The sequence below is a fragment of the Protopterus annectens genome, chromosome 1.part2, assembly GCF_019279795.1.
Source record: "Protopterus annectens isolate FY-2018-M chromosome 1.part2, PAN1.0, whole genome shotgun sequence".
In the NCBI taxonomy this organism is placed as follows: domain Eukaryota; kingdom Metazoa; phylum Chordata; order Ceratodontiformes; family Protopteridae; genus Protopterus; species Protopterus annectens.
The window spans coordinates 800,738,966-800,765,389 of record NC_056727.1 but is presented as its reverse complement, the minus strand read 5'-3'; positions in this window follow the sequence as shown (position 1 = coordinate 800,765,389).

The following is a 26,424-nucleotide window of genomic DNA, read 5'->3' as shown; positions in this document are numbered from 1 at the left end:
AGAGTAGCCCTCTGCAGCCTCAGACCCTGTCTGGTGTATTTCCCATGGTATCCAGACTGTACTGCATGATATGTTATTAATACCATCCTGATGTCATACAGGTGGGATGGATTACTGTTAACTTCTTGTGGCTATGTTGTGTAGGGTTCTGGGTATGGGACTTGCAAAGGCTGTTTATTTTGTTGCTGAGCAGAACAAGGACAATTGGATACAGAATGATCAAGACAATTTTAAGCAATTGTAAGCGGGTTTGCATTGGTTTGCGAGGGGGTAAGCACTGCTAACTTCTGGTTACAGTTTCTTATACTCAGATTCTAAATTGGTAATAGACTCCAAAAAGTAACTTGAAAACAGAGTTACCACAGAGTTCCAATAAGTGCTCCAACACCACTATAATCTGCTGCCACTGGTTCCATTGTAAAGCCAAACAACTACTTGCAGAAAGATTTCAATGTCCACTGAAAAATACTGTAGCTGATTCCAACATAAAGCCAAACAACTGTTCGCAAAACATTTCAAATGTACGTCCTAAAAATTGGCGGTGTAATATAGCTAACTTTGTATAAACTAGTTAAGTGCTTTCACCCAAAGCTTATGGGCTTCTTCAGAACACCATCAGGTTAAACAGTCAGCCTTTTAAAACTTCAAAGGCGCCAAATTGAAACTGAACTATTCAAACATTTAAAGTAACAGTACTTAATGTGCCACTCCAATATAAAATGTAATACAATGTTGATTTTTAAGCTACCCAAACAATTTTTTTAAAAAAATGCTTTGATGCTATTTCAAAAACAGCAACATGTAATGACAATATTGATGTAAATTGTATCATATAATCTATAAATGTTCAACAAAGTAACAAAAAGATCGGTCTGCGGCTAAGTTCCACATATTGCACCAGATGACTACCAATCCTAATATTCCTGTCACTAAAAGTGCATGAAATATATATGTATTAGTAAATATAATTAAAAATCAACATTGTATTACATTTTATATTGGAGTGGCATATTATGTACTGTTACTTTAAATGTTTGAATAGTTCAGTTTCAATTTGGCACCTTTGAAGTTTTAAAAGGCTGACTCTTTAACCTGATGGTGTTCTGAAGAAGCCCATAAGCTTTGGGTGAAAGCGATTAACCAGTTTATACAAAGTTAGCTATATTACACCGCCAATGTTTTTATCGCATTTTTAAGTTTAATGTTTTAAGCTTCTGTTTGTTTCACATCTGTTACGAACAAGCAGTAGTCTTTTTAGCATTTTGAATATTATCGTTCAATAAATCAGTTATTTTAACATTCGTGGCTGGCGTGCTGCTTAGGACGTACATTTGAAACGTTTTGCGAACAGTTGTTTGGCTTTATGTTGGAATCAGTGACAGTATTTTTCAGTGGACATTGAAATTTTTCTGCAAGTAGTTGTTTGCCTTTACAACGGAACCAGTGGCAGCAGATTATAGTGGTGTTGGAGCACTTATTGGAACTATGTGGTAACTCTGTTTTCAGCTTCTAAATTGCTTAACCTGTGTAGTCATTGCTTACCCCCGCGCAAACAGGATTAAACCCGCTTACTGCTGCTTAAAAGTGTTTACTCCCCTCTACCGCCATGCTAATTTCTTTAAAAGAAAAGAAAAACAGTTGATAGGAAAGTGGTGAAAAAGGGGCACAGAGAGGGAAATACAGTAGGGAAAATAGCTAGGGATGTGTGGGACAGATGTAGGGAAGGTCCATGGCTGCCTATTTCTTCTACAGCAACAGCTGTGCATATACACTGATTTGGAGGTAGATTTGGACACTCATACTGGTGAGAGAGGGGTGAGGACAACAATAATATGTTGTAAAGCCAATTATATCCGATTACATGTGTCCAGTAGACACGTGCAAAATGGACAGCTATGTATGGGATGAGATTATTTTTTTGGGGAACAGATTGCCCTTTAATTTATTTTTTTTTAAGGTAAGAGTAGGATGTTGGAGATGGATAGTTGGTAAATTTGGGGAGGTAGGTTGGGTAGGATGACAGACAAGACAGAAAAGACAGCATACATGAGCGGTATATGACACATGGGGGGGATAAACACCTTGGATGGGGAGGGGTGTTTGGAAGTCAGAAGCTCATGAGCCCCCTAGTGGAAATAGTGGGACAGAGGTCCCCACCCATGGGCAGTCACCACTGAACCTTCACGGCCTAGAAGGTGGCTGTGCTGGGGGCTGAGTAGGAGGGGCAGGCTGACCCTCTAGTTGCACCACGTGGCCCTCAAGCTGGTGTAGCAGATCTCCAAACTCCTTGCGGATCTCGCTATGCACCTGACGACAGGTGACATTATCCTGTCCGCACTCATTCCTGGGGGGGTGAGCCCCATCACCTGAGGCAGTTCCACCTGAACGTAGTGCAGGAACAACAGATGAGGAGGTCCCAGAGTGGCACCCAGACATGCTGGTGCCTGGTGCCACGGCCAGATGAGGTGGGAGAGGTGGGTCTGCTGGGACTGGCCTTCCCAAATGTGCTATGGTGTTTCAATTTTAAAACTTATGTGGGTTAGTAGTAGTCAACACATTCCAGGATTAGGTATAACAGCATGCATAGATATTCCCATTAACCCAAAACACCAGATATGGAACAGTTGCATAGCAAACAGAACACATGTATATATATGGAACCACAGTGGCCATTACAACAACATGCAGGTAAATTGATGGCAGCATGCCACCAATGTGGGAGTTTTTCAACATGGCACATGCATAGGAACAAATTTCAATATTTATCAAACAATAGGACATATGTCCCAACAGCAGATTTAATTGTGCACTTACTGATTGAGCTGTGTATTTAGTTTATTGTTGGAGATATGGTGGGAGGGAGAGAAACATGTCAATTAACCAACTTGTATATCCCTGTAGTTCTCATTACATTCCTAGTCAGTGCTGTGATCTGTACCTTACAGGTATTATTACACTACCCTATGGCCTTAGTTTGGACAGTGGTATGGATGTAGGCAACTATATATATACATAAACTGTCTTTTACCTACAGTATACACCTCTTACCTGGTATACCTGTGAAGGTATTGTTTGTTAACACTACCTGACTGTTTCTATGCATATTCCCAGATTCCAGGTTGATATGATGCACATACCTCTCCATCTCTTATTGCACACACTCTGGGCATGTCTTCACAACATGCAGGTGAAACCAGGACATATTTTGACTATTGCGCTCATAAACCTTTGGTGAGTTTTTACAATGACAGGTTTGTTTTCATAGACATTTTCCAAATATTTACTGGCCTGACAGTCAGTTATATGACATTCAATGCTGCCTAAATGTTAGAGATTAGCATGCTGATATGCCAGGTGGACAGGGTAACAGCCAACAGATATGGGCCAATTATCTGGACATTACGGACAGATCTGTGCAGTCGAGGGGTATGATTCTGCATACAGCTTACAACCACTCCCAGGATTCGAACCATGGCTGTGTGTGCTAAAATAAAACAGTGTACATCACAGTTTAGTGTGCTATATAGATATTGCTGTATATTTTTTCTCTGAATTCTATCTATAAGTCTCCCGTGGTTTTACAATCTGACCTTGTAATTACAACACTCTTATACAGGGTTTCCTAGACAGTTTTATTATGTAGCACTGTGTGGATGACAGTGATGAGTAATACCTTATTAGTCAGAGATACTGCAACACTAACACTGCCATGCAATACCAGACTGAACAGTACCAGTCCAGGATTTCAATCTTTTATTTTTAGGCACAGTTTTCATATCTGACAGACCTGTGGGGGGAATGTTTGTTACCACTACCTGAATGTTGTCACACATATTACCAGATTCCACATCATTATTATTATTATGATGCACATACGTCTCACCCTGTTACGGCACACACTCTAGTCATAGCTTCACAACATGGGGGTGGAGTTGGAACATACTTTGCTTATTACTCTCATAATGCTTTGGTGAGTTGCTAGAGTGACAGGTTTGTTCTTATAGATATATTTCTGACAGTTATGATGTCTGACAATCAGTTGTATGTCATTATTTGCTGCCTAAACTTCTGGGATCATCCCACTGATTTGCCAGGGGGACAGAGTGACAGGCAGGGGACTTACACCAATTATCTAGACTTTCTGACAATATCTGTACAGTCGTGTGGTATGATTCTGCATACAGCTTACTACCATCCCAGGACTCGAACCATGGCTGTGCGTGCTAAAAATACAACACTTCACGTCTCAGTTGAGTGTGCTATTTGGATTATGTTGTCTATCGTTTCACTGTTTTCTGTCTAAGTCTCTCTCAGTTGTACAATATGACATCTTGTGATTACAACAGTCATATACAGACATTCCTACACATTTTATTTATGTAGCACAGTGTGGTTAACACTGTTTAATACAACAGTACTATTAAGAGATTGCAACACTACATTACCATATGATACCAGAGTAAACACAAGCAGTCCAGCAGTAAGACCTTTATTGCCAGGCTGTTAACCTTTTATTTACATACAACCTATATGATACTCCTCTTGCCATATTGTCTGGTTTATTCAGTACATGCCATAGACAATACAGGCTTCATACTGGCAATTAAATTTCTACTACTGTTAGATTTATTTCTTATGACAGTACATGCAAGATTATTACTAACCTGCCTCGCAACACAACCTCTGCAGTCTATAGGCATGGGCTTCCTGGTTCACAGCCCACACATCTGCCACTGTCAAAGACATAAGAGGAATATTTAGCCATACCTATCCATAATATACATGAGCTGGCAATTATTAAACAGGTAGTAAACTGATACTTACACATGGCTGGGACATCACCCGTCTGCCTAGCCTCTTGGATCCACTAATCCAAGAGCTCCCTCTTTCTCTGTTTCAGGTTGGCATAGTGATGTTTGACCTGCTCACCAGTTTGAGGAATGCCAGTGGCACGGGTGAGGTCATGGGCAAGACAGTCCCAGGCTTCTGCTTTATATTGGGAAGCCTGGTACTGGTCCTGCAGCAGTCTGTGGTCATGGTCTTTAATAAGGAATCCTGCCATGACTTTGGACTTCTGGATGCCCCAGCACTGCACTCAGAAGTGGGATCCTTCACCCACACCAGTCATAGTGCCTACAGAAGGAAGCTGCAACCAGTTATGAGATGTATTCCCACCTGTGAAGTTTAAATAGGCCTGATTTTCTGAACTTTGCCGTGATTGGACAGTTTTGAAAATGCTACACCATGGGCAATCCTGCTTACCTAAGGTTGGCATTGCTTAAAGGGGTATACCAATGGGCAAACTGATTTAGCTGGCCTACACATTGCTTACACCTAGTAAGCAGGAGTGTGCAATGCTTGGCATTGCTTATTTTTTAATTTTCACACGATTTGCTGTTTGGCATTGATTTATCATTTATTACATGTTATATATGTGTTTGGTATCCATGGTTCATGTGCACATACACTGTATGGGGTCCTTGTGTTTACTGGGGGATTTCAACACTTTATTACAATGACACCTCACATCTGGACTTAATGCATTACTTCAGTTCACATATTTATGTTATTTAGTAGGCTGTACAACATAAAACTGTATATAGATTCCTTTCCCATGTAAATTTTGTTTTCCTATACTGAGGATCTGTTTGATGATACCTCACTCTTATGTACTGCTGTGATGGCTTACTGGTTAACTACTGTGACTATAATGTGCAGGGTCCTGGGTTCAAAACCTATAAGGGCTGTTTATTTTGTTGCTGGGCAGAACAGCAGCTGTTGGATACAGAGTCATTAAGGCACTTTAAAGCAATTGTAAGCGGGTTTGCGTGATGGTAAGCAATGATAACTTCTGGTTAAATATGCTTACAGAGAGTTAGTTTCAGTATTGCTTAACCTGTGTGTGCATTGCTTACTTCCACTCAAACAGGCTTATACCCACTTACTACTGCTTACAAGTGCTTACTCCCGCTTACCCCCACACTAATTTAAACAGAAATGTAACATGGCTTTTGAGGAGGTGGTGCTATTGGACACTCTATGGATTTATCATTCATTACACATTATACCTTTGATTTGTATCCCTGATTCATGAGTACATATACTGTACGGGGCACTTGTGTTTATCTGTGGATTTTACATTATTACAATGACACCTCACATTTGCATTTAATGCAGTACTCCAGTTCACAAATATATGTTATTTAGTAGGCTATATAACAAAAAAATTGTTCATGAAGTGATTTGACATGGAAAATGGAATTTACTACAGTGAGAATTGAGCCAGGAATGACTGCTCACAAGGCAAACACTCTGGCCACTATACTATTGGAGTACTGCTTCATTTGTATGTATCTTGATATTTATCTTCTTGTGCCATTTAAGATACAATATGCATAGCTAAGCAATGGGCAAACCCGCGCACCTACGGTTAAATTTAATCTGTTTGATAAAAAAAAATTCTAATGCTATTTTCTCTTGGAAGGGACAGGTTTCACTTGTTGCTGTGGATTCCTGCATTCATTCATCTGCACATTTGGCAGACATCCTAGCAACCCCCCATACCTCTCACCCTCTTAATGCACATTATCTGGACAAAGCTTTACAACATGAGGTTCAACTACGGACATATTTTAATTATTGCTCTTATACACTTGGGACAGTTGCTAGGGTAAAAGGATTGGTTTTAATATAGGTTTTCTGTCAGTTTTGGTGTATGACAATTATATGTATGCCATTATTTCTTGGCTTCATTCCTGACATCATCCCATGATTTCAGGGTACAACTGGGGTACAGGCCAACTGTATGGACAACAAATGTGTGGACGTTATGCTATGATTTGTACAGTTGGGAGGTATGCAACCTCCTATGAGTGTTCTCGCTCACTGTTATTGCCAAACGGCACTTCCTGAGTGCAGGGGTTTGTGTATTGTGAGAGCTCTGCTCTCAGACTCACCCCCTGCACTCATCCACACTCTGTGTTCATTTAGGAGCAGAAACTGCACGCCTTCATTGCTATGCATGGCACACTGCCGTGCTGCTCCTAAATGGTCACTTCCATGCAGGAATAAGCTATTCCTGCATGGAACCTTACTGAATCCCAGGGACAGTCAATTACCATAATTCCTTCACCTTTATCAGCATCTTTACTTACAATGTTATCATTACTTCTCAGAGAAGTTATAGCACTATGTTCAAATGTTAAATTAAATGTCCACATTTACTACACTCTTATGTAATTTATAAATGTCCTCTGTACATTCTTTTTCAAAAACTTCAATTACAGGATTAGGAACTGGAATAAATGTGCTCAATGTACATAATATATTGCCATCAGAACTTGAATTTGGAAAATTATTTGCCTGATTTAACTGCCTTGTAAAAACCCCATTAAGGCAAATGTTCAGTTACATTACCAGAGTCATTTGGTGTGAAGGTCAGGTCCTTTTTTAAAAATGTACTGCATGTTAATTTAAGCAATACCTGGAGATATATGTTTGAATGATACTGTTTCAAATAACCTGATCTGACATGCAGGAGAGTGAAGCATTAGCTGTTTTTATTGGTTATAACTGGTCATGTGACTGTGCAGTTTTATACAAAGGAAATTGTTTTATGTGAATAATGGCTATTGCCTGATGAAGGAATTATTACATGAAAGCAGAGCTTGCACTATTAAAATACTGATTTTTTAGTAGCTGTCCAAGCTGTTCTTGTGCTGCTGGTTCATATTTATGTCCATATTTTCATAGCTGACCATCTCTATCCTGTTGAGGAGTACGAGATGAAGTGCCATGGTGGGAGACGGGAAATTTCATTGTTAATGTCCATTTATATTATACACTACTGGAGATATTGCTAGTTGTTTAACAGTAATTATGAAAATTAGCAATATTTTCATATTGACTTAATATTTTCAAACTTCTTGCTGTCATGTAAAAGTTTATGACAGAAAATGTTCTAACAATATATGTCTAGACTGCACAGTTTCACAGATATAGCAATTTGTGAAAGTAAGCACAAATATAATACTAGGTGTGTATGCTTTACAATATGTTATAGTATTTATGGAACAACCATGAATTCACTGACTATTATTACTGCAAAAATACTTTTTCCCAGTAGCATTGCTATATGCACAGTTTTGATAGCTGTTATTGTTCACAAAATATTTACTTTTGTTTATCAAATGCTTTTTAAGTTTATTTTTCAGAAAATGCACTGGAAAGCAAGAAATCTGTAGGCTGCTAGAGGTGTGACATTCCACACCACATAGGTGTTAATGAGCTAAAACATTGTGAAAGCAGCTATTTATATTAATACATAGATAGACACAGGTTTGTCATTGTCAGGCTGCATCAGTGCACTAAACATGGAGGTTTGCACAATTTTTTGATGTTGCAAGATATTTCCCCATTCCCTCATCATTAGTACTGATGGTGAAAATCTAGAAGCTTATGTTTCAGTTTATCTGGAGTGGGTGAAGAGAAAAGTAGTTGACTGCATCCTATACATTGCCTGTGATAAAAGAGATTTGGTCTTTGTAAGCTTGCCTGCATTGACATAGTCACTCAGTTCACACTACTTTTTTTCCTGGAATATTTGAATTTCTTCTTCCAGTAGTCTCAGTTAGAGAGTAGGATTAAAATGGATACCTCACATTTTTTTTTTTAAATTTGGTCTTAAAAGTGATTACCCATGCATTTAAAACAGTGACCATCTAAAGGGATTACTTTCAAGGCCTTGAAAACGAGCAACACATTGATTTTTTTTAGATGACGCCAAACATACCATTGTAGTAGCACCCACTAATAAAACTAGATGGCCACACAATTTTCTGTTACCCCTAGTCTTTCAATTGCATTAACACATTTTTCTGACCTTTAACAGTATATAATAGTCTGCTACTCTGTATTTTCTTTTCATACTTAAGTCACGTGTTTATCTTGCTGCTGCTTCTTCATATCTTACTGCTGTGCTCTCTCATCTTCAAACTACTCCAACCTAACTCATTTCCGGCACTAGCTGCTAAACTTTATACTAAAGTCGTACACTACAATTCTAGATTCTTCTATAAAACAACTCCCATCCAACCTCAACAATCAGGCTACACTGTGCCAACCACTCTTTTTCAGTCCGTGTTCTTAAATTATGGGAAATCCCCCCCCCCCAACTTAAAGGAACTACAGTACATCCTCTACACCTTTAAAGTTGAAGATAAAAATCCTTCCACACCAAATTAATCTGCTGTTGTCCAGCAGCAGGCCACATCACCTAAGGGCACCTCAATCTCTAGCATAACTCTGTCTCAGCTATTAACTCCTCTAAACTCCACCTACCCCACCCTGCCCTGCCTTGACACTCATTACCCCATAGCATTTATACCATGATGTAAACCTGAAATATAATCATGTTAAATTGCAAGATCTACATTTTCATAGTTGGTCATACATCTATTAATTGCTGCTGCACTGTTTTGTTATTTACTAAAAACAACAAACCAAGAAAAAACTTTGCAGTGTTTAGGGTGTTATGTTCACTCCTTGAATTATGTTATGGTAGACCTAGTTCACTAGTAAAAATCAAACTGTAAAATATGTACTACAAAATAATAAAATAGAAAATAGTAGGTAGTCCCATTTGAGTTATAAATGGAATATCCTTTATTGAAACAGACAAACAAGTGATCCTAGTTGATTATAATGAAAAGCATCAAAAACATTCATTATTTATATATAATCAGGTTATTTGCAGCAAGAGAGTGGTTACAGAGGGTGGTTCTGTTAAGAGCAATAAAAGCATTAAATTCATTCCATTAAACAAGTCTCCCTTACCACTTAATACCATAATGTAAACTGAGACTGTGCTACCTTAGAACTGAAACTAAAAAGCTAGAGATAAATTAAAATATATAATATAAGGACAGTTTATTAAGGCTAACCTACTACTCCAAACTTTATTAATTAAGGAACTAACTCATTAACAAAATGACTAAAAGTCCATCTGTGGTGACTGACAGCTTTCGAGCAGGGAGGGAGAAGGGGACTCCAGGATTTAAGGATATCTGTTATCTCTACCAAAATATTTCTCTTTTGACAAACCCCAGCAATGAGATCTAAAAAGATAAGGAGTGCTGACCAAAAATAGTTCAGATACCACTGTATCTTTTTCATAATGAGTCTTGCTAGCAGTATCACGAGAATCATAGATGCCATATGACCCAGAATCCTGAGGTATTCATTGTCAGTGACCAAAACCGGAGTGGAAAACCTATGAAATTGATCTAAATGAAGATCTATTTTTCCTGTGGAAGAAAAGATCTTTGAACTGAGATGTCTAATTGACATCCCAGTAACATAATCTTGTCTGAGGGAGCCAAAAAGACTTTTGAATGTTCTCTTGGAATACCACTTTTTGCAAAAGATCTCTTGCCCAAGATAGAGATTCTTTTTTTTACTCAGATGATTTTTATTTTAAATATGCCGTAAACAATAAATGAAAACTTATCACGGTTTACAATCAAGTTAGATAATTATTAACTATATACAAATTTACATTTAGCCTGACATTTTAAAACTTGCTTGATAACAAATTCCACATATATAGTTTAATTAAAGTTAAATAGTACTTGCTTCATGAGGAGGTTAGATCCATTTGCAAAGTATCAATCAAATTTAAAACTTTTTTCCAAGGGTTTTTAGTTAATGGTTTAGGAAACAGTCTTAATGCTTTGGTTTTTATTTCCATTAAGGCTGTCCTCTTCAATAGACATATGAAATCTTCTTTGCTAGGAGCTGTGATAGAATTCCATCTCTTTGTTGTGCATTTCCTAGCTATAGCTAGTATAGTCCAAAGTAAATAAAGGTCATTCTTATTTGAAGAATAAGCATTATCAGTTATATTCAGTAATAACAAAGCCTTGGTCATGACAAAATTATCTGTATAAATCGACTGCAAGAAATTGTTAATACTTTCCCAAAAGGTTTTAATTTTTATACAGTCATAGAAAATGTGAGACCAATCAGCTTTATTATACTGTTGACATCTCCAGCATAACCCATCATTAGAAGGATTGATTTTTTAAACCTTATCAGGGGTTAAAAAGGATCTATGAAGGAATTTCCAGGTAAATATTCTCCAATAATGAGAACAAAAAGTTCATTTTACTGAGAGAAGTAAATTAGATTTAATTTCTGAGGTTAACTGAATCATATATCCTTTAGTAATATATTGCCAATATGCTGGTTTAGGTTGTGTTTTGTAATTTTTTATTAGATTATATAAATATGAAGTACCATTTTCCAATTTCTTCTTATTATATAAAATTTCAAACAGTCTGGATATAAAATTTGGTGTATTTGAAAAAGAAAAAGTATTTATTATCCTACATAGATCCTTGGAGTACGTCAATATATTCTGAAGCATTAACCATTCATGAAAATTCACTTTGTAAGTTGAAATCATATATTGTAAATCCCATACTTGCTGATTTTTTAGACAGTGTAACCAACAGATTAGGTTTTTCTGTTCCCAAGAGAGGAATATATCTCTATGAATTGTATCTTGAAGGTTTTTAGTAATGCTGAAGGGAATTAATGTTGCAAACCAAAGCTTTAAATCCATATTCATATTTATAAATTTCCTAAAATAGTCAAATAAATGATTTATTAAATTTGTCCTAGTTAGTTTAGTTATATTGTATTGATAATTTAAGGCTAGTGAAGACCATAATATATTGTCCTTGTCTAGAAAAGTAGAATTTTTAAGTAAATTATTTTCATTTATTATTATAGTTGTATGTAACAATTTCCAATTAGACATATAATTTGGATTGATCCATTCAACCACAGTTTTAAGTAAAGTTGCTCTTATATAAGATTCAATATCTGGGAAATGTTTTCCTCCCTGGTCCCATTGTCTGGTATGATGGGTATATGCAATTTTGTTTCTTTTAGGAAACCACAGAAATCTTAGCAATATTGATGTTGTTTTCTTAAGGTGAGTTTTCTCAGGAATTAACAAAGTGGCTTGTACAACATACACAATTTTAGGGAGAAGAATCATTTTAATTAACTGCAATATATATTCAAAAACTATAAATAACTTATTATATTTACCCACTAGAGAGTCTATTGTAGATCCTTCTATAATTAATATTCAATATATCTTGAATATTTTCACATAAGTCTATCCCTGAGTATTTTATTGTTGAGACATGTTCTCCTATGATATTATTCTTATCTATTTGAAAATCCTTTTTTTATTTAATAATAAGTATTTAGACTTTTGTTTATTAAATCGGAGTCCTGAGATCTTATGAAATTTCTTTATCAGATTATCTAATTCAACTAATGTTTCTTTTGAATTCAATAGTGTAAGAAGTATGTTGTCAGCAAAGAGCATGATCTTGGAGTTAAATTGACCAAATATGTGTATTCCTTTTATCTTTGGATTGTTTTGTATTAATATTGCCAATAGTTCTATAGCTAATGCAAATAGAATGGGTGACATAGGGCATCCTTGTTTAGTACCTCTCGTAACTTGTATAGCTTCTGAGGTAAAGGGTCCTAATTTAACATAGGTTAAATTGTTTTCATAAACCTTTTTAATAAATGTAATGAAGGAGATGGGAAATTTATAAGCTTCTAAGATTTTAATTAAATAATCCCAGTTCAAGAAATCAAAAGCTTTCTCAATATCTAGTCCAATTATTAAGGTTTATATATTTTCTTTGTTTAAATAATCAATTAATGTCAATATTCTTGTAATGTTATCATGTGGATGTCTATTCTGAATAAACCCAGTTTGGTCATAATTGATAATTTCATTCATATGATTTTTTATTTTTTTAACCAACATAGACATAAATATTTTATAATCATTATTTAATAATGAAATTGGCCTATATGAACTGCATTGACTATCATCCTTGTTTTCTTTTAAAATGGGTATGATTAAGGAGTATCTCTATGAAGGAGGAATTAATGCATGAATTTGAATTTCAATAAATGTTTTATGAAGTAATGAGGTTATATTTTTAGGGAATAGTTTGAAAATTTCTGTGATTAAGCCATCCATTCTGGGAAATTTACTAGTTTTACTTTCTTTGATTGTATCTATGACTTCTTTGTGCATAATGGATTTTTTTAATTCATTTTGTAAACTTTCAGGGATTGGTTTAATATTTGAAAACACATTTTCTAAAAGGGAATGTTTTGGCAAATTATTGTTATTTTTAAAATGAATTTTGAAATGACACTTGAAAGCATCTAGAATATCTCCTATTTCCGAAATGTTCTTACCTTTTTCTTCATGTAGTATATTAACAATAGTATTAGCTTTAGATTGCATTTTAGCTTTAACAGATAAGTTATGTAAGTGTTTTGGAGAGGTGACATAAGAATTTATTTTTAAACTCTCCATGGCTAAATTAGTTTTGTGAGTTAAGATTTCAATATATCTTTTATTTAAGTCTTCTATTGTCTTCTTATTGTCTAATAAATTAGGAGTTTTTTTAGATTTAAATAATGTGAGCTTCCTTTGTAGTTCTTGAAGTTCTGATTCCCATTCCTTGATTTTATTTTTATACCAAGCAATCATTTTTCCATAGATATAAGCTTTTAATGAATCTCATACCATTACTATATTCGCTTCCGAGTTGTAGTTTACATCTACAAAGAAATTGAGTTCATTCACTAACCATTGCTTAAATTCTTTAATTTTTGTAATATATGAAGGAATTATAGTAAGAAAAGCAAGTGATTTAAAATTTATTTGCACTTTTAGAACTAGAGAATTATGATCTGAGAGGGGTCAAGGAATTATTGTAAAGGAAGTAATTTTTGTTTGAAGATCCTGGGAAATATATATCTTATCAATTCTGGTTTGGGTACCATATCTATAATCTTGATGGGAGAATACCAAGGAATTACCATCGATAACATTAAAGGTATCTTTTAATTTTAAGGATTCAGTCCTTTTTTTAGTAATTTTGCAGTAGCTGTTAGACGTGGACATTTTTTATTAGTAGTTTCAGACATATCTGTAATGCAATTAAAGTCCTCCCTATTATTAAATTACCTTTGAATATGCTTGTAAGTTGATCTAAATGCTTTTTGATTCTTCCTATCCCAATACCCGGAAACCAATATAGGTTTACTAGTGTCCACAACCTGTTACTAAACTTCAGAATTACTATAGCTAAAAGGCCCTCATTGTCTATATATTTATATATTATTTCAGGATTTAATAAATTGTTTCACCATAGAATTATTACCCCCCTCTTCTTTGTTTTAAAATTGGAACATGCTAAGGTCTTGAACTCACTTGGGTTCCATGTGAAATTATCATTGCTCTTGAAATGTGTTTCCTGTAAAAAAAAATACTTGTGATCTATTTAAGTTTAGATATCTTAGTTAGTTAGATATTTTACTTGGACTATTTAGACCATTAATGTTTAATGATAATATAGAAAGGTCCATATCAAATTATTTTGAGGAAATATTCAAAGGTGTCATTGACTTTACCTGAAATCATCCCCTCCTTAAAAAATAAAGTATTATTGATTAGGGCATAATCAATTATCTTAGTGAAGCATGTTATCACTAAGGTCTCAGTGAAGCATGTTATCACTAAGGTACTCAATAAGTATACGTCAGGCTCGGTAAAAATAATGAACAATTTAAAAACTAAAATAAATACTAAAGTTAAAGTAATTAGCTCATTAATCCCTACCCACCATGGAATGAAATACATTCTTATTCCAACAGATTGAAACATCTGGTGAACTATCACTCTAACTTCCTTTTCCCATTCCTTTGAGCTCTATATATACTGTAAATAATCAAGAAGTCTAATAAACAACTATTATTGTGATTTAAAAACATTTGGTTGTAGAAGGCATTGTTTAATATGAGTTAACTACTATATCATTACCATCTAAACATAGAAAGCAAATGCAGTTGAATTATACTAATTATTAACTTATTCAGCTCATTGTATCAACATAACTTTCCATATTGGATATAAATGCACTTGTTTAAACACACAGACACTTTAATCCTTAATCACAAGGCTTGCAAGCAATAACAAAAATTAAAAAAGAATATCACATCTTATAATATATAAACATATGCTTTCAAGAACTGTTCATCAGATTTAAGAGACTGTATAATTACCTTATAATCTGAATATAGGCTTAATCTTATTATATTTCAGCTAATAGTTATAGTAATGCTTTAGAAAGTCAGTCAAAAAAAATACATATGTTTAAATTATCTAAGTGGTATAAAGCATAGTAGTTTCTATGAATGTGTTGATCAGGTACTAATATAATTTTAGTTGCTTGGTTTACTTTAATAATGGTTTTGTTAAAATATGGTTCAAACAACAATCAGATTTAATTTTATATTCTCTTGTACGGGGTATAACTAGATAAGGGAAATCTAGCTTGTTTCCTAAAGTGTGTTGTGAACGTGTTTCTGTGGGGTACGAGTATACCAACAACCAATCAAAACCTTATCTACTCATTGTTATGACAACATTAAACTACTCTGCAATTGTAAAGATAGGAGAAAACTTTTTTCCCTAGCTCGTGCAAACTGCAGTCTAAATAGACTTTTATAAAACTTCACGAGCACTTATTTCCCACTCAAACAGCTGCCGTGAAAACGGAAGAAAGAGAAAGAAAAAAAATGGCTCAAAACACTGACACACTCCCTCGCAAGGCGCACACCACCCCTGACCCAAAGACACCAGGGTCAGCTCACATTGTATCTTTAACCCCACTCTCTGCATATTATCTGACTTCATACAACACCAATTCACTCAACCAACAGTGCTTCTCCAATCTGACCCAACACAACTGTACATCAGTTCCACATAATCTGCAACTACAACCAACAAAAACCGCACCATTCATTATCAATTCAGAAGGCAAAGCAGTACATCACCAGAATTACAACAGTTCCCGGCCTCTATTCCATAGAGAAATCCCACCAATTATTCCCGACAAGTAGAGATCGCCAGATAGTTCAATAAACCCTGCCCAGAAAATCACTCCACTGTCAACCAACTTCCCGAAATAGGAACAATTGTAAAGCCATTCCAAGTAACAACTATTTCAGTAATGCAGCCTTCTAAGAAACCAAAACCCAGCTTTCAGTAACAATTTTTTCCTCTAGCTGCAACAATAGTCCCAGTCCTTGCAGCAAGCACACAATGACAGACCAGACAAGATTTCAGATAGGGCATAACCCTGGTGTACAACTCTTCTTCGTCAGTGCATCTGAGGCAAGAAGCAAAAAAAAATGCATTTCACCATAATACCAACAGCGATGATTACGGCAATACTCTCCAGAAGCATACACATTGTTTAAGGCCATTGTGAAGACCCCAGCTAATTATTAATCACTGCAATGTATATATTATGCAATAGGCTGTGGGCAGTATAACAAATGTCAAAATAAATAGGTATGCAGTAATTCGCATTTATGCCAGGGAAGGAAGTTGATGTTTTAATACTGTAATGAATATAAATTAATGTGTAGTCTGTGTGTATTTGCAGTTCATTAGATCACCTCTTCCACACATTACTCTAATGCATCGTCCAAAGGCAGAACATTCATTTTCGCTTAATTCAAATAATTCTGTACTGTTCCCGATCACAGTATGTTAGTTACTAATCGATCTAACATTTTAACAAGGAATGAAATTTAGGTAGCATATTTCAAATGTAAAAACAAAAATAGAGAGAAAAAAAATAACTGTTTTATACGCTCCTAGACTGACAACCTTACACCAGTTTGGAACAATCAAAGCCAATCAGATAAAGCATATATATATTTAATCTACCATTACTAAATGATAAGCAAGGTAAACTCCAGTTTTATATTATAGACAATTTACTACATGTAATAACTGCAACTTGAAACGAGTCTCTTTCTTAACATCCTCATTCACATCAGCAATGAGGAAATACCTTCTTGTTACTTTAATTTTAACTGACAGATCTCAATGGTGTTTCTCCATTTAAAAATGGGAACATTTCATAGCTACGAGGAACATTTCATTAATATAGTCTAAAAAGGCTATAAGTGCTACTGTATAAGACTCGACTAAAAATAACAATAAGCATTTTAATAAAAGGAAAATTAATTACTTAAATAATAGACATGACACTAGTAGGCTAAAAAACATAGTTATAAAACATAATAATTTAATTTTGATATTACTAGATTAAATAAATAACTATATTAAGTAGTAGAAATTTTTAACATGTATTTATTAAAACAAAGAGAAGAAGAGAAACTTAATAGGATGATAAGACATGTATAAATAATTATAAGAAACATACCTGTTCTTGTATATATATAGTGAATAAATGCATGAGCATAAAGGTATTAATACATAGTGAGACCATTTAGATGCTTTTAATTGTTAGGTTGCAGTTGACACTTTGAGAGATTTCATAGAAATTGGCACTTTGGATTCAGTTTTCTGTTTCTTTTTTTTTACATCAATCCAGCCATTTTTGTCAGTGATTCTCTTCAGGGATGCAGATGACCAGTCCATATCTTCAGAAATGGTTATAATGTTATTGTTTTGAATGAAATGCACGGCTTCTTCCAGAGTGTTGAAGGTTCTCAGCTCACTTAGGTGCATTATTTTAATTTTTGCAGGAAAGGTTATTTGAGCTTTAATATTGTTCTGTTTTAGAATTTTTATTAGAGGCCATACCTTTTTTCTCTGTTCCAGAACTTTGGTGAAGTAGTCATTGTCAAACCTTATTGTGTTCTGGTTATATTTTATAAGACTTTTCCTCCAAGCTGTTTTTAACACCAGTTCTTTGTCCATAAAAGATAAGAATTTTACTATAATTGATCTTGGTGGTATGATGGATCTTGATGAAGTTGTTGCTGAAGTTCTATTCCCCAGAGCATGATGGGACCTTTCTATTCCAAAAGAAAAACCTTCTTTAAGATTTAAAACCTCTGGTATCCAAGAGTTTAGGAAATACATAGTGTCCCCTCCTTCTGTTTTCTCAGGTAAACCAAAAATCCTGATGTTTGACCTTCTCTCTCTATTTTCAAGATCATCTAGTTTGTTAGATAACCAAGTATTTTGCTTCAAGAGAAACTCTGTTTGTGTTTCCTCCTCTTTGAGCCTTTGATCAATGTCAGTCAAAGAAGTTTCAATGTTTGTAAAACACAAAACATGAAGTGAATCAAATTCACTGGCCTGTCCAACAATATAAAACAAATGCAGCCCCTCACGAGCTGTAACAGTCCCAGTAAAATAAAGATGCACTGGCACACTTTAGCGTTGAATAATAAAATTCCTTCTTTAATACGAAACACGAAGTGGTTAGCTGAGTACCGCCAAACTACTGTTAAAAGTCACGAACAGTCACAAAATGGATTTCCTTAACACAACTTTAATAGTGTTTTCGGAAACGACTATGCGTTTCCTTCTTCAGAAAGCAAAAAGCAGAAAGCAAAAACAACATAGTCACATCCAGCCCATACTTTTAAAACCATTTAAAACATCATGTGATACTAATTAATTAAGACACTCATAGCGTTAGTCGTTATACTACTTAAAAACACTTTCCAAAACTTTTTCATATATACTACAAAAAACTGGCTATGTTTACATTTAACTAACAACAATTCAAATTAAAAACAATGTTTGTTAACTTTGACTGGTTGCTGAAGTATTTATTTGAAGACTTCTGTTTGCTTCTGTGAGTTCTCTTCTAGGTTCTGTAGATTAATCTTAAAATCATCAATTTTTGTTGCTAATTCTTGTAATGTGGTAGTCACCAGTTGTAGTTCCTTTTTTAGTGTCATGTCAGCATGAGAATTCTTTAGGTTGCTCATCTAAGTAATTTGACAGGAAATGTCTTTTAGAAATCCACCAAAATTTGTATTTAGTTGCTTTAGACTATTAACTAAATATTTGTAGTAATTTTGTTAGTAATAGTTAATTTAATTTCCTGAATTTAGTACTAATATATGGAGCTCCAAAAAATGCTGCTTTTCAGTTAGCCATTCACGCTCTGCCCCAAGATAGAGATTTTTGACACATTGAAAAAGACTCTGTAAAGATAAGCAAGTTGTCTAAATATGGAAAAATGTATATATCCTGTAACTGCAATGAGCTACAACTGGAGGTAGACACTCATGGTGCAGTGGATAGTCCAAAGGGCAAAGCAAGAAACTAATAATATGATCCAGATACACAAAACGTTAACTCTGAAGTCTGGACGAATAAATCATGCAAATAATGAGTAGTGACCTGTGCAATAGTAGAAGCTAAGTTATTTAAAGTGCATTTTTCTTCACATGGAGAAAGTGTAGATAAAACATTACTTATACTTTCTCAATATGTCAGAACAATTTTTAAAATATTAGCCTGACAATTCAAAATTCTGAAAATCAAAGTAGCAGAAGTTTACACTTGTTTCCCATACCTATCAATAATTTTCCATCCTTATTAGAAATATCAGGATTGAAATTAACTAAGTGCTTAACAGCAATGGAATCAACTAAGGCTATAGGTACTGAGTCAGGTTTGTAATTATTGTATAAAATTTGAAAAGATTGAGGAACTTTATATATGCATACATCTGACTTTTTTGTGATAGCTGCCTGATTATCAGGAAAATTGCAGGCAGTAAGATACATATACTCTAAATTAGACAGGACAGGAGGAATATGTGTAGTTTTAGAAAATCATTCCTTTTTCCTCTAGCCAGTCTTGCAACATATGCAATCTATACTGTACAGAATATGCAATCACCTTTAGTGAATTTTCAGCCCAACTATGAAAGGGTAAAGCTGCCTTCTCAAATGCTTTAAGCCTAATGCTCATTGAAATGTTTCTCCTCTTATTTGGACTTCCCCAGATGTGTGTCAATGTAGAAATGGGAAACTTTTCATTCAAATTGTGGAATACAGGGAATATTTGTTTGATGCTTTTAAGCAGATGTAGAGTGAGAGGGAGAGAGGGAGAGAGAGACAGAGAGAGGGAGAGGCAGGGAGGCAGAGAGATAGAGAGTATTAGTTAACTATGCCTTTCTTTGGAATGTGCACAACAGAAATGCAGCCCTAGACAGATGTAATACTGGAAGCTCACTTGTCTGTGAAATTTTACAAGTGCTACTTGGCTTTGCAAGCTAGAGATAAATAAAAAAGTAAGTACATCCTTAATAACTGGTAGGGATGAGACCAGGTTCCTTCATCAAATGTACGGTTTTGTCTATATGTTTAAAAAATATATGTTTAAAAAATATATTAAGATCAACAATTGAAGCCATTGTAGATAAACTTCACCTTCTCCAAGAATGTGGAACAATAAGTATAAGTAAAAAAAATGGAGAACGGAGAGACCACAACATAAAACCAACGATTTATTCAAGTCCAAAAATTCAACAGGTACCAACAGTTAAGCGCTTTCACATCCAACTGATGCTTCTTCAGACTTCAAAACATTCACTCTATTTAAATACATTTAAATACATCATCAATTAGATGAATTAAGTAACCAATTAACCAATTTCTGATCTTAAAGGTAAAATCTTTTAAAACATAATACATATGCAAGATATACATCTATATGAGCATAAATATAAAAATATGTAAATCTTTTAAAAGTTACTTAAGCCTTCTAGCGGCAAGTAGAGATTTTATAGAGGCTCGCTCATTAAGACCAGGGCACTTATCGGCCTGTAGCTTAACTATCCAATACAGTTATTTTTGTTCAGTAACATTTTTCTTGTTTCCTAATCTTGAGCCACATTCTACCCTACAAATAACTAAAAATTGAAAGGTATGTGTTCTATTGACCCTTATATGTTTAGCTAATGCACTTCTTTCGATATCATCATTACAGATAGCTGAAAGGTGTTCCCTAACTCTATCACGAAGTGACCTATTCATCATACCTACATAAAATGATGAGCAGTCATTACAAACTGCTAAATATATCAAATCATTAGTGGTGCATGTGGCCTTAACTTTAAATTCATATCTAATGCCAGTAATGGGTGTATGAAAATATTGTCCATGCTCAAAACTTTACATATACTACACTTTCCACAAGGTACTAAGTATGGTTTAACTACTAGCTTATCCTGCAGATGTTGTTTATTCGTACTGCACAACAATCTCTTTAAATTCTTTTTATTCTTATATTTAAGGTGTGGTTTATCTCCCACAAACTGTTTAATTTGTGCATCAGATTCCAGAATGGACCAATTCCGTTTCACAACAACCCTTACGACATCAATATTACTAGAGTATTGAAGACTTAAAGATATCCTATTCAAATTATATTTACCTTTTTTATTTTTATTACTAACAATCCCAGTTTCCAAATTAATATCACTCATATATGGTTTGGCTTTTGTACTTCTTAAATTTTTAACATATCCAAGGTTATAATCAATTTCTTCCAACTTATATTTACATTCAACCAACTCACCCCTAAAGGTGTCCAGGTCATTCATAAAAGTTCTATCATTAGTATTTAACCTGGATATCCTCATCCATTGTCCCTTTATTATATTTCTATACACATGTGCAAGATGCATGCTATCCCGAGATAAGATGCTATTTCTTCGACATGTTTTTCTATACACAGTAGTAGAAAAAACACCATTGTGATCTTTCATAATGGCGACATCTAAAAAATCTATCATTGTTTTGGAGGCCTTCAATGTAAACTTCAAAAAACTTGTACTGCCATTCAAATAATCTACAAATTGCATCAACTGCATATATGATCCAGTCCAAATTAAAAAAAGATCATCTACAAAACGTTTACATAAATAAACATGTGACTTATAGATATCATTTATCAAAATTGCCTTCTCTTCCCATTGTGCCAACACAATATTCGTCTAACTGTTGGCACAGGGTGTGCCCATCGCAACCCCTACCCATTGCAGATAGTATTTCCCTTTAAATCGCATCACATTGTTCTCCAATATAATTTCAAGTAGCATACATATTAGATCAATTTGTATTGCACCATATGTACTATTATTCTCTAAGTACACTTTTACTGCTTCAATACCATAGATATGGGGTATGACTGTAAATAAAGAGTTTACATCTAAAGTTACCAACCAGCTTTCCTTGAACATACTCTGATTATTCATAGTAACAGACGATAAATCACATAACAATTGTTTGCTGTCCTTTAAAACCTGCTCAGACCTATCAACCACAGGCCTTAACCATTTCTCAACAAAAACTGATAATGGATGGGTAATCCACCCTCTACCAGACACAATCGGCCTTAGTGGGGGGGGGGGGGTTGCTGGGATTTTTATGCAACTTGGTTGGCCCTGAATTAAAGGTATAAGTGGATGCAAAATCAGGAAATATTCCAATAATTGCTTGGAAATGATATGACTTAAAAAGCAGTTATTCAATGTGCTAAAAACGTGACTACAAATCAAATCTATATCTGATAATGTTACATTCTTATAAGTTAGTACATCATTTAGCATATCATTCATTGCCTTCTCATAATACATAGTATCCAGAATCACAATCCCCCCTCCCTTATCAGCTGGTCTAATGCATATGGATTCATCATTCTGCAGTGCTCGTAGAGCTTTAAACTCACTCGCTGTTAAGTTATGAAATTTTCCTTTTATGTTTTTTCCACCTTGCATAAAAATAGACATCAAATCATTCTCACACACATTGCAGAAGGTTTCTAAAGATGCATTAAGCACAGGTACAAACGTACTAGGTTTTTTTAAATTATTACCATTACCAACAGAACTATCAGAGCCAAACATGACTTTTAACATCACATTTCGAGCAAAAGTTTTTATGTCCAAAACAGTGTCTACATACTATGTATCAGCAGATGGAATGAAAGTTAATCCGCGCTGAAGTAGAGACTGTTCATGCAGGGTTAGCGGACGCTGAGACAAATTAAAGATCAAAGTGTCTATGTCTGTTTTTGTTGTTCCCACATCCTCTTTATCATACGATTCGAAGTTCTTTCCTGTGAGGGCAGCCTTCCCTTCCTTCCTTGACTCACTGAACGACCCCTCCTGGGCCATTCCAATTTGCGAATAGGTAAAGGGGGGGGGACAAAGAATCCACAGAACTAGAAGTGGTAATTGGTATCGACTCTTTTCTTCGGACAACAGGTTCTAATGCATGGGAGTCTTTTAATATTGCAGGAGTCACCATAAAATTATCAAGACTGTTCATGTTGGACCCATCAACAAATGTGTTATTTACATTAGTAGCTTCCACCAAAACATTTATTGATTTATCAGCCAATTCTGTAACAGTTCGGTTGTCAAATTTGACAGATGATTCTTTATTATTGGAGTTATGTACCATGTTTTCAGTATTATTATCATAGCGCCTGGGCCAAGTAAAGACATTACAGGCCCGAAAATCTTTTAAGTCCCTGTCCATCTTTTTCTTCTTTTGACTAATTAACTGTTGCTCAAAAAAGTTTATGCTATCACAAAGTCTGTTGACGGCTTTTTCAAATATACTTGCAGGGACCAATTCTTGCAACTGTTGCTGCTTTAATTGTATGTTCTTTAATAGTATATCCTCAGTGGGTTTATGGAACTCAATCAAGAGTTCCATATATTTAAAGCTAGTCTCCAAATTGATCCTTTGCCAGCATTTTAACAATTCTGGATAACTTTCACCTGACGTCGGCATGGTTAAAACTCTTAATCCTCTTGGGACTACACGCTATGACAGGCAGGCTTCAAAATGTAGCAGCTGCCATTGTAGGCATTTAAATTTGTTTATTTCATTTTCTAGTTCACGCAGCTTATTAATGAACAGTTTCTCATCATAATTGAATTGCCCATCAATCATTAATTCTTCAGAAGGTTCATACAACAATAATAAGTTAGTATCACATTGCAACAAATTATTTAAGTTGGTTGTAACAGTTACCTCAGGATATACATTAAGCGGCTCATTCATTCTGTCTTCAGCCATGTCCCACAGGGTTAGCACAAACTGTATCAATAGATAAATAAAAAGAGCAACAAATGCAGCCACTGTAGATAAACTTCACCTTCTCCAAGAATGTGGAACAATAAGTATAAATAAAAAAAATTGAGAACGGAGAGACCACAGCATAAAACCAACGATTTATTCAAGTCCAAAAATTCAACAGGTACTAACAGTTAAGCGCTTTCACATCCAACTGATGCTGCTTCAGACTTCATTCAAACAAAACATTCACTCCATTTAAATACATCATCAATTAGATGAATTAAGTAACCAATTAACCAATTTCTGATCTTAAAGGTAAAATCTTTTAAAACATAATACATATGCAAGATATACATCCATATGAGCATGAATATAAAAATATGTAAATCTTTTAAAAGTTACTTAAGCCTTCTAGTGGCAAGTAGAGGTTTTATAGAGGCTCGCTCATTAAGACCAGGGCACTTATCAGCCTGTAGCTTAACTATCCAGTACAGTTATTTTTGTTCAGTAACATTTATCTTGTATAAAAACTTTTGCTCGAAATGTGATGTTAAAAGTCATGTTTGGCTCTGATAGTTCTGTTGGTAATGGTAATAATTTAAAAAAATCTAGTACATTTGTACCTGTGCTTAATGCATCTTTAGAAACCTTCTGCAATGTGTGTGAGAATGATTTGATGTCTATTTTTATGCAAGGTGGAAAAAACATAAAAGGAAAATGTTATAACTTAACAGTGAGTGAGTTTAAAGCTCTACGAGCACTGTAGAACGATGAATCCATATGCATCAGACCAGCTGATAAGGGAGGGGGATTGTGATTCTGGATACTATGTATTATGAGAAGGCAATGAATGATATGCTAAATGATGTACTAACTTATAAGAATGTAACATTATCAAATATAGATTTGATTTGTAGTCATGTTTTCAGCACGTTGAATGACTGCTTATAATTTCCAAGCAATTATTGGAATATTTCCTGATTTTGCATCCACTTATACCTTTAATTCAGGGCCAACCTAAGTTGCATAAAAATCCCAGCAACCCTCCACTAAGGCCGATTGTGTCTGGTAGAGGCTGGATTACCCATCCATTATCAGTTTTTGTTGAGAAATAAATGGTTAAGGCCTGTGGTTGATAGGTCTAAGCAGGTTTTAAAGGACAGCAAACAATTGTTATGTGATTTATCGTCTGTTACTATGAATAATCAGAGTATGTTCAAGGAAAGCTGGTTGGTAACTTTAGATGTAAACTCTTTATTTACAGTCATACCCCATATCTATGGTATTGAAGCAGTAAAAGTGTACTTAGAGAATAATAGTACATATGGTGCAATACAAATTGATCTAATATGTATGCTACTTGAAATTATATTGGAGAACAATGTGATGCTATTTAAAGGGAAATACTATCTGCAACGGGTAGGGGTTGCGATGGGCACACCCTGTGCCAACAGTTATGCGAATATTGTGTTGGCACAATGGGAAGAGAAGGCAATTTTGATGAATGATATCTATAAGTCACATGTTTATTTATATAAACGTTTTGTAGATGATCTTTTTTTAATTTGGACTGGATCATATATGCAGTTGATGCAATTTGTAGATTATTTGAATGGCAGTACAAGTATTTTGAAGTTTACATTGAAGGCCTCCAAAACAATGATAGATTTTTTAGATGTCGCCATTATGAAAGATCACGATCGTGTTTTTTCTACTACTTTGTATAGAAAAACATGTCGAAGAAATAGCATCTTATCTCGAGATAGCATGCATCATGCACACGTGTGTAGAAATATAATAAAGGGACAAGGGATGAGGATATCCAGGTTAAATACTAATGATAGACCTTTTATGAATGACCTGGACACCTTTAGGGGTGAGTTGGTTGAACGTAAATATAACTCCAATGCTGAAAAGAACAGGAACTTCCCAAAGAAACTCGTGCACGAAAGGATGTAAATTCTTTTCTTTTATTCCACAATCCTGTAGCAGTTAAGCGCTTTCAACTGGAACCCAGTCTTCTTCAGAACAGTCAACAAGCACCATAACTTCCTTTTTATACATAAACCAATCCAATCATTTTAAAAATTGCGCCAAAACACTTAAAGGTATAGTGCACATTCAGCAGCAATGACCATAAAAAATCAAAATTTATAATCTTCCTAGATATTTGAATAAACCCATATCTAGTGTATACAATAATTATACTGTCAAACTGTATAAAATATTAATAAAACATTTACATATTTAAAATTTAAAATTATTTTTACACATGTATGTGAAACTGTATATAGTATGTAAAAAAACTAAAAGCTCTATTTCATATTCATACTACTATCAATGTTGAAAGACTTGAGACTTTTTAATAAATCAATGCTATAATAACTCAATGATTTATACTAGGAGAGGACCAAAAAAGGTTTAATA